Source organism: Oncorhynchus nerka, linkage group LG4 (assembly GCF_034236695.1).
Source record: "Oncorhynchus nerka isolate Pitt River linkage group LG4, Oner_Uvic_2.0, whole genome shotgun sequence".
Classification (NCBI taxonomy): Eukaryota; Metazoa; Chordata; class Actinopteri; order Salmoniformes; family Salmonidae; genus Oncorhynchus; species Oncorhynchus nerka.
The window spans coordinates 24,309,402-24,319,392 of record NC_088399.1 but is presented as its reverse complement, the minus strand read 5'-3'; positions in this window follow the sequence as shown (position 1 = coordinate 24,319,392).

The window sequence follows — 9,991 nt, the reverse complement described above, 5'->3', positions numbered from 1 at the left end:
ACACACACACACACACACACACACACACACACACTGACCCAAACAACCCAGCTCAGCTCCACATGCCTCCAGGTCATACAGAGATGTCAGGACCTGTCCCTGTCTCCTACTCTGCTCTCAAGTGGAAAACAAGATAAAGAGAGAAAAAGAGAGATAAGAGTGTGAAAGAAGGGTGCGAACTGGAAGTGAATTTGCTAAAAAAAAAACAAGACTTTACACTGGTTACCAATGGTGGGTCGGGACCTAGTGGTGGGTTGCATCTGATTCCTTGTGAGGTCTTTGCTTAAGACTGGGTTCAGGCTAGAAACATTGAATGAGAATGGCCCCAGAGGTTTAAGTTGATATATGTGATAAAATATGACAATAAACAGTAATAACAAATTAATGTGTTTATTGCTATTTATTCCTCAGAGACTTTATCTTCTATTTAACAGATTAAGTATGCCCCCTACAGTAATCACACTGACAACTCATGCTGGAGACTACTGAGTCTGGTGGCCACTAAGTTCCAGAGTTATTTCTCCTATGATATTGTAGTTATGAGTCAGATGTGCTGTGATATCTAAGCATTCTACTTCTACACCAGATGTGCTGGGATATCTACTTTCCTTATTTCTAGTCTGGAGCACTGAGTCAGCCTGCAGTGTTAGCAGGAGGGTCAGCTTGACTTCATCAAGGCCATGCATCAATGAACACACATCTGATATGATGTACAAACAGAAGATAGAAAGCTGCTATTCATAGATCATCAAAAGTCAGTGAACATTAATGCTATGAGCTCTGGAAGGCAATCCAGCAGTCTATGTACTTAGCTCTACGTACCTTATTCTCAATTGTTGTTAATATGATAATGTATTAAAGTTACACTTGTGCATTCCTGTATAGTTTATGATTTGGAAGATATGTTAATGTCGAAGCCTCAAGGATGGAAAAACCTCCTTAATTACTGTAGCATGTGACCAGTCACCCAGGCCGATCAGTCATACTGTTTTCTGTACTGTATCATCTATATCTGTGTCTCGTCCATAACCGTGGGAGGTAGGACCGCTGAGAGTGCTCAGCGGTTTTTTTAAAGATTTCTGTCAGTGAATGTGATACAGAGAATGAGGGTGATAGAGTCCAGGGGTGTCATGCTCCCCAAAACTCTAAAAGGGCACAAAGTACTGTGCTTTTTCCTGCAATCTTGTGCCATAATCTTTATGTCTAATTCTCTGTTTAAAAAATATATTATTTTTTTTTCTGCGTATGTAGGCATATCTTGAGCTGTCTGTATCCTCCTGACTTGTGCTTCTTTTTTTAAAGAAACAAAACATGCTTCTCTGCATGGCTGCTAAAATCTGGGTAACAGATTGGAAGGAATGTGAGTCTTATTCAGCACCTTTAGTTATTGCTTGCTTTTCTAAAGTCTACCAACCTTGCCAGCAAGCATGTCAGCTAAGATTGTTAGACAAGCTAGCTACTCTAACTTGATTGATAGCCTGAAATGGCTTCTTGGTAGCTAGTTATGAGGTTGGGAGATTGGGAATATATATGGGCTAAAGCCTACTTCATAAAATTGCTAGGTGGCTAGTAGTATTACAGAATTTTTGTAATATTTTTTTTATATAGCTCTATATATTTTTTAAATGTAAAAACATACACTGTTTAATCTAGAGATAACTGATGGCTCTCTGACATCTGCGGCTAACAGAGAGCATATGATGGATTGCAAACAGATGTGCCTCGGCTGGACGAATCCAGTGTGTGTGTGTGTTTGTGTGCGTGCTCCTGCTGGTCTGATTGTATGCTTTCTCATCATCCTCATGCTGCTGTTTCTCATCTCAGAGACCAGGAAACTGCTAGAATTGACAGATATTACTATCATATCCATTCCACATCTGTCTTCCTTCGTCTCCTCTGTCTGTGTGTGTGTGTGTGTTTGTGTGTGTGTGTGTGTGTCTCTGTGTGTGTGTGTGTGTGTGTTTTACTTGTGTTTGTGTCTTTTTTGCATAATAAATCATTCAAGATTGATTCTTTTTTTAACTTCTTTAAAATTGTGAAGGAGAACACTATTGGTTCAGTACAAAAATATTTAACCTTTGTGTATGTACATTACATCCAAATAAGTTAACACCTTTTAACAATAAGAAAATAACCCTATCATTTAACATTTCACAGCAATAATCCTTCGGCATATGGAATAGATTGACATAGTTTTCCACTGGCTTTTAAACAACACATAAATAGTAACTCATAAATACTGATATTAATTTACAGTGGCCTATTACATTGCACAAATACCTTTATGACATAGCAGGTTATAGTGTCTAAACTGTGAGCTCAATCTGATTGAAAATGTTCTCATCTAAAATTGATGATGGTTGTATTGTGGAGTTAGGAAGGTTGGTGGCGTGAACATTTGAATCTGTGGTCCCTGGTGAAAATGCATTTTGTTGTACAGTGGAAAGGTTGTAGGATAGATAGGAGGAGGTGAGGGGTATCTGACCCCACACTGGAGCTGCTGCTCAGGCAGCCCTTTCCCCTCACACTCTTTCTTCCACTTGGTGCGTCGGTTCTGGAACCAGATCTTAACCTGGGTCTCTGTGAGACAGAGCATCAAGGCGATGGCATAGCGCTCGAACACAGACAGGTAGTGGCTGCTGTGGAAACTATGTTCTAGAATGTGTAGTTGATCCAAGGTGAACGCTGTCCGAACCCGCCGTGACTTGCCCTTTGACCTCTCCAGGCTACGGCACACAGATGCAGGGTGAGACTCCCTTTCCACTGAGTCCACTGTGGTGGAGCATTTACTGGCTGCTGGACCACTTGGGAATTCTACTCTCTTGGAATGGCTTTCTGGAATGGCTGCCCCACCTGAATATTAAAATAGTGAGTTTAGAGAAGGACCTCAACCATTCTAATCTGCAGTTATGATGATATGGGTTGAATGCTGATAAAGAATAATGTTAAAAGTTCATTGTTGAGGGCTGGGCCAAAAATAAATAACTCAACACTGCCTTCTGGGAAATAACTAATACTACTGTATCAACTGTAGCAGTACTAGGCCATGCCTATAAACTAAACTTCTGCATCAACCCTATATCTCAATCTAAGGATAATATTTATTTATAAAATATAACTAGTGAGTAAATGGCTTTTAAACCCTTTACGTTTTCGAAAGAAATAGTTATAATAACTGAACACTCCTACCTGTGGTCTGTCTTGCAGCATCACTCTCAGCAGTTGAACCATGGCTCCGATGGGTACTGCTTAGACTCCCAGTGAATTTAGACGGATCCATGATGTCTGCTACAGAGAAAGAGGTTCTGCTAACCTGTGACAACTTTTCTGGCTGCATTTTAATTATCTGTTGTGTAAATTTGGACGAAAATGCGCACGTTTGTCAGTGAAGGAGGTGGTAGATAACTCGAGTACCACTGCGCGCGCCACCTTACATCCCCGTGTCTGAATCTTGTTGCCCTGGCGCCCCTCAATTTATACAGGTCAAGCACACGCCGCTCCCCGCATAAGATTAACATTTCCACAATTACAAGTGCACGGCTGCGCTCTGCAAGAAAAAACACGTGCTCCTTCCTGCGTGCGTAATTTGGCGCGCGCAACACGCACGGACACACACACGAACAAACAACACTGGCGGAGTGCGTGGAAGAAGGAACCCCTGCGCGGGCACTTTAAAATGCTAATGAGCACTCTCAGATGTCTGGGTTATTTATTGCAGAGCATCTGGTTAAAATGTGCCGTTTTCTTTACAACCGTGTTCCTTTTTGTCGTTTGGCTTGTCATTATTTGCAATTGTGTGATTTTACGCTGGTAGGACACGTGAACTCTGGTTGTCATTCTAAGTAATCGACTCCTCTCAGAGTGAAAGTGATGCGGCTTCACTTGTGCACGAATATCAATAGAAACATTTGTGTTTTTTATTGGATGTGGTTAAAATGTATAGCTTTGTAGTGAGTCTAATCACACAAACACTTAGCTATGATTAGAGGTCCACACATTTACAACTAACACGATTGTGAGTGCAATAGCCCATCTGTCTGCTCAACAGTATGAAACTTAAGACCTAACTAAAGCATTTTGTGCCTATTAGTTAACTTGGAGCTTATTTTCCTGTCGTAATTTGTGCTGTTGTAGCCTACTGTTAGAACACATAGTTTCAGAATCCCTTGATAATGTTTCTCCAAATGTGTTCTTCATTGGTGTATCAGTTTCTCTCCACTGTTTCCAAGTATACCTGGTAGGCTCGAAGTGGGAACCTATTACTATCCTATTGTGGACTGTAGGCTCGATTTCAAACCAATCCACATACTTTAATGTAACATCTCTTAGTATCTTTCATCTCTCAAACAAACCATAGAAGCAACATCAACCACATAGCATAATATGACCACAGAGAGATCCACGGGGAAGTTTGTATAATAATAAATCCCACTGATATGTGCACATTGGATAAGTGGGTTGTTCCTCGAAATTAGTGCCTTTTGCGTCCTTTTGATATTTCAAGTAGAAATTGTGCAGCAATAAAAATGTAAAAGCCTGTTATATTAAATTAAGTGCCCTCTAATTTACCCCCTACTCTGTAATCTAGTTACATAACAAAAAATTGCCAACAAAATCCATACATTTAAGCTATAGATATGTTTTTTGCATTGGATGCATCTCAATCGACAGCATCTGTCAGTGTCTCACTTCTACATCTGTGGTGATCGGTGGTAGAGCTAGAGAGGTGTTTGACAGAGCATGAGACATCCGAAAATCAGTCTTCTCACGAAAACATCTGTAGCGTCCAAACAGTTTTGACCACTCTATGGAAAGGGGAGATTCTCACAAACAGACGATGATGTTCTGTTTTGCTCTACGAACCCCACAAGTTTTCAGGAAACTAGTCTGAACTCGGTACAGTTGATGTGCCAACTTCTGTTTGGTAGCGTCCGAACTGTTTTGGAAAGGGGAGATTTTCACTAACATGGTGGTGTTCTCTGTTTTGCTCTCTGACCTCAACAAGTGTTACGGGACTGGTCTGAAAAAAATTGGGGAAAAATGGAAGTATGAAGGTAGTTTTGTTCCTACCAAAAGAATGGGTTAAATATGTGTAAAAAAAATATATATATTTCCAGAGTTTAAAATAAATATCTCCTAGATTTAGGATAGACACTTCAAAACCTTGTTTTTTAATTTTATTTTTGGACTGTCCTTTTTGCAATTTCTGAATGTTTTATTCAATGCGTTTCTATGGACTTTAGTAGTAAAGGCCAAAATCTATATTTTACCCAAGAAAATATATCTATATTTTTGTGATACCCAAAGGGTCCTAAAATTCTAAATCAGATACCTAAATAATCCATAGTATGACCATCTTAAAACAATTCCATTCTGTCAGTTTAGCACCCCCTTCTCCCCCAATGTCTTAGACTCAAAATAATTCATATTGACCACAAGTCTGTCCCTCACTTTAATATGGCGAAACTATTATTTTTAAATACATATTTTTAAATAAACATTGAACATCTAATAGTAAAATCCTAGTGTAAAAGCAGGTGAGCTGTGGTGGAAAACTGAGTGGATTGAGCCTAACACGTCAACCCTGTGCTACCCATATATCTATAGACAGGCTAGAAATGTAACAATTATGAAGCTTGCATTCAATTGCCACACCCTGTTTCACACATCAAGCTTCTATTCCCATGTTCACGAGGGGATTCATGGCTGATTCAAGATTAAATCGTAAACCCTGTTATGGTCAACCCTGTTACTTTATCTGGCTCTTAATAGGCACCTACTATAGTCATTTTTTAAATTTAACCTCTTAAGATGAGGAGAACTGTTTAAAAACGTTTTTTTAATGAAGATTAACATGTGCTCTTTATGAAGGAATGTTAAAATTAGGTGAAATCAAACGTTGTTTTCAAAAGGCACCGAATTGGTGGAATGACCCAAGTGCTGTTTAGGTGGTGCAGCGCAGGACAGTCTATCAGTCCTCTTCCAAATAAATGTACTGTACATTCTTTGCAGCCTACATGCCAGATATCTGAATCGTCTATCAGCTCTATAAAAGCACTATAAAGCCTTATTAATAGTCTTGTCCTTAGCCATACATTAGTAATATGACTTCTACTAATCTGTAGTCTCCAGCGAGTGAGTAAATGGGGGATGAGAAGGTCCAACATGAAGAGTCGTTCTGGGGGGGTACATGAGGGGTATAAATGCCCCCTGTGGAGCAGGCCAGATCGTAAAGGTGGGATCCCAGCGTCATCCAAGCAGTGACCCCCTGCAGAGCGGTTGGCATTGAGGGGAGAAGAGTGGCCGTCCCACTGGGACAATTAGCAGATGTCACCAGTAGGCCTGACCCTCCCTGACCCAGGCCTTTGTCCAGCAGGACCAGAGAAGACCAGGGGGAGCGTATATAATATGTGTGGTGAAGCGCTTCACACTTCTCAACCCACTCCAAGCACTCAACCCACATCAAGCACTCATCCCACATCAAGCACTCAACCCACACTAAGCACTCAACCCACACCAAGCACTCAACCCACACCAAGCACTCATCCCACATCAAGCACTCAACCCACACCAAGCACTCAACCCACACCAAGCACTCAACCCACACCAAGCACTCATCCCACATCAAGCACTCAACCCACACCAAGCACTCAACCCACATCAAGCACTCAACCCACACCAAGCACTCAACCCACACCAAGCACTCAACCCACACCAAGCACTCAACCCACACCAAGCACTCAACCCACACCAAACACTCAACCCACACCAAGCACTCATCCCACATCAAGCACTCAACCCACACCAAGCACTCAACCCAAACCAAGCACTCAACCCACACCAAGCACTCAACCCACACCAAACTTGTCCAGGGTCAAAGAAAGAGCATTAAGGACTAGTGCATCAAATTGTTCTGAACTTTATTCTATATTCTTGACTGAAAATGTAATGTATTTACCTTGCATATTTTATTGACCTTCCATGTTGTTAAAAATGAAATAAAACTTGTATCAGAATCTGACTGAGCGGTGAGAGGAGCTGAGGAAGAGGAGGGGGGTGAGGAGGGCGGGAAGAAGACAATAGAAGGGACAATAGAAGGGAGCGATTCTGTCGATTAAACTGTGTATTTATTTTACTTTAGCCAGGCCCAGGTCTATATTTTGTCTCCATAAGCTTAATTAAAGGTTTCATTCATCCATCAACATTGTGTCAGAATAGCCATCATGCATTGTGGTTAGATAATATTAACTATACCGATAGAAGGGTCTAGGGGGCTATGCTGAAATAATCAACTAGTATCCACCCGCATCCCTCTTCTTTAGGGAAATGTATGTGTCCTGACGGTCATGGTGTAATTTGAGAATTGAATGGGCATACAGGGGGTACTGTTCAATTCTCAATTAACCCCTCACCCTTCCCTCTCCTCCTTAGCCCCCACGACCCCGCCTCTTACCACTCCACCTCACAGATGGGCTCCACTACAAGAGAGAGAGAGAGAAGGAAGAGAATCTATAACTATATAATTTACTTAACAACAGTTAAAAGCATTTCTAACCATACTCAGGGGAGATCTTAGCAATCCACAGCAATAGGATTCCATTATGGTCTATCTGTCTGCCACACTTTTAGCCACACGCCTATGTGGTATAATGGTGCCCTGTGTACCTCTGCTGTCCTCAGGGTTAGAATGGAGGAAACTGGCCATGAATATCTGAATGGCGTTACATTGTTGGTCAAATCAACTCAAAGTGTATTTGTCACGTATGTGGAATACAACAGGTGTAGACCTTACAGTGAAATTCTTACTTACAGGCTCAAACCAACAATGCAATAAATAAAAAAAAGGTATTAGGTGAACAATAGGTAAGTAAAGAAATAAAAACAACAGTAAAGAGACAGTGAGTAATAACAGTAGTGAGGCTATATACAGACACCGGTTAGTCGGGCTGATTGAGGTAGTATGTACATGTAGATATGGTTAAAGTGTCTATGCATATATGATAAACAGACAGTAGCAGTAGCGTAAAAGAGGGGTTGGTGGTTGGTGGGTGGCGGGACACAATGCAGATAGCCCAGTTAGCCAATGTGCGGGGGCACTGATTGGTCGGGCTAATTGAGGTAGTATGTACATGAATGTATAGTTAAAGTGACTATGCATATATGATAAACAGAGAGTAGCAGCAGCATAAAAGAGGGGTTGGGGGAGGCACACAATGCAAATAATATAGCCCATCCAGCTACCTCATCCCCATACTGTATTTATTTATTTATCTTGCTGCTTTGCACCCCCAGTATCTCTACTTGCACATTCATCTTCTGCACATCAATCACTTTAATTGCTATATTGTAATTACTTCGCCACCATGCCCTATGTATTGCCTTACCTCCCTTATCTTACCTCATTTGCCCACACTGCATATGGATTTTTTTCTACTCTATTATTGACTGTATGTTTGTTTATTCCATGTGTAACTCTGTGTTGTTGTATGTGTCAAACTGCTTTGCTTTATTCTTGGCCAGGTCGCAGTTGTAAATGAAAACTTGTTCTCAACTAGTGTAACCGATGTTAATTGGCTAGTTAGTTAGCGGTGGTGCGCGCTAATAGCGGTTCAATCGGTGATGTCACTCTCTCTGAGACCTGAAGTAGTTGTTCCCCTTGCTCTGCAAGGGCAGTGGCTTTGGTGGAGCGATGGGTAACGATGCTTCGTGGGTGACTGTTGTCGGTGTGTGCAGCAGGTCCCTGGTTCAAGCCTGGCGAGGGGATGAACTAAAGTTAAACTGTTACACTAGCCTACCTGGTGAAATATATATATTTTTTAAATAGTCTGGGTAGCTATTTGATTACCTGTTCAGGAGTCTTATGGCTTTTGGGTAAAAACTGTTGAGAAGCCTTTTTGTCCTAGACTTGGCACTCCGGTACAGCTTGCCATGCGGTAGTAGAGAGAACAGTCTATGACTGGGGTGGGGTCTTTTACAATTTTTAGGGCCTTCCTCTGACACCACCTGGTGTAGAGGTCCTGGATGGCAGGCAGCTTAGCCCCTGTGATGTACTGGGCCGTACACACTACCCTCTGTAGTGCTTTGCGGTCGGAGGCCGAGCCGGTGCCGTACAAGGCATTGATGCAACCAGTCAGGATGCTCTCGATGTTGCAGCTGTAGAACCTTTTGAGGATTTCAGGACCCATTCCAAATCTTTTTAGTTTCCCGAGGGGAATAGGCTTTGTCGTGCCCTCTTCACGACTGTCTTGGTGTGTTTGGACCATTCCAGTTTGTTGGTGATGTGGACACCAAGGAACTTGAAGCTCTCAAACTGCTCCACTACAGCCCCATCGATGAGAATGGGGGCGTGCTCGGTCCTCCTTTTCCTGTAGTCCAAAATCATCTCCTTAGTCTTGGTTGCATTGAGGGATAGGTAGTTATTCTGGCACCACCCGGCCAGGTCTCTGACCTCCTCTCCATAGGCTGTCTCGTTGTTGGTGATCAGGCACTGTTGTGTCGTCTGTAAACTTAATGACGGTGTTGGAGTCGTGCCTGGCCATGCAGTCATGGGTGAACAGGGAATACAGGAGGGGACTGAGCACGCACCCCCGAGGGACTCCAGTGATGGTGGTAATAGAGGTGTTGTAGACATGTTTAACCACACATTAGGAGGTGGGTTGTCTGTGGTCATAAATGTAAGCCTATTTGTGTTCAAACAAAAAATTTATATTTAATTTATAGATGCAGATTTTGACTCAAAATATATGTACTACAATAATGCAATAGTGTTGGTTATTTATTTATGAGGACCATCGTAGCAGTGGTAGGGACGTCCCAATGATCACACTTAGAAAATACCAGCCCAGAGCGTGACACAACTTCACAGAAGTTTACAAGTAATTGTGACTGATCTAGGCTCATATTTCACCTACCTCAATACATGTACAATGCTTACATCCGAAAATAAACTGACCCTAGATCAGTACTCTGCGTCTAACACCAAAACGTCTCG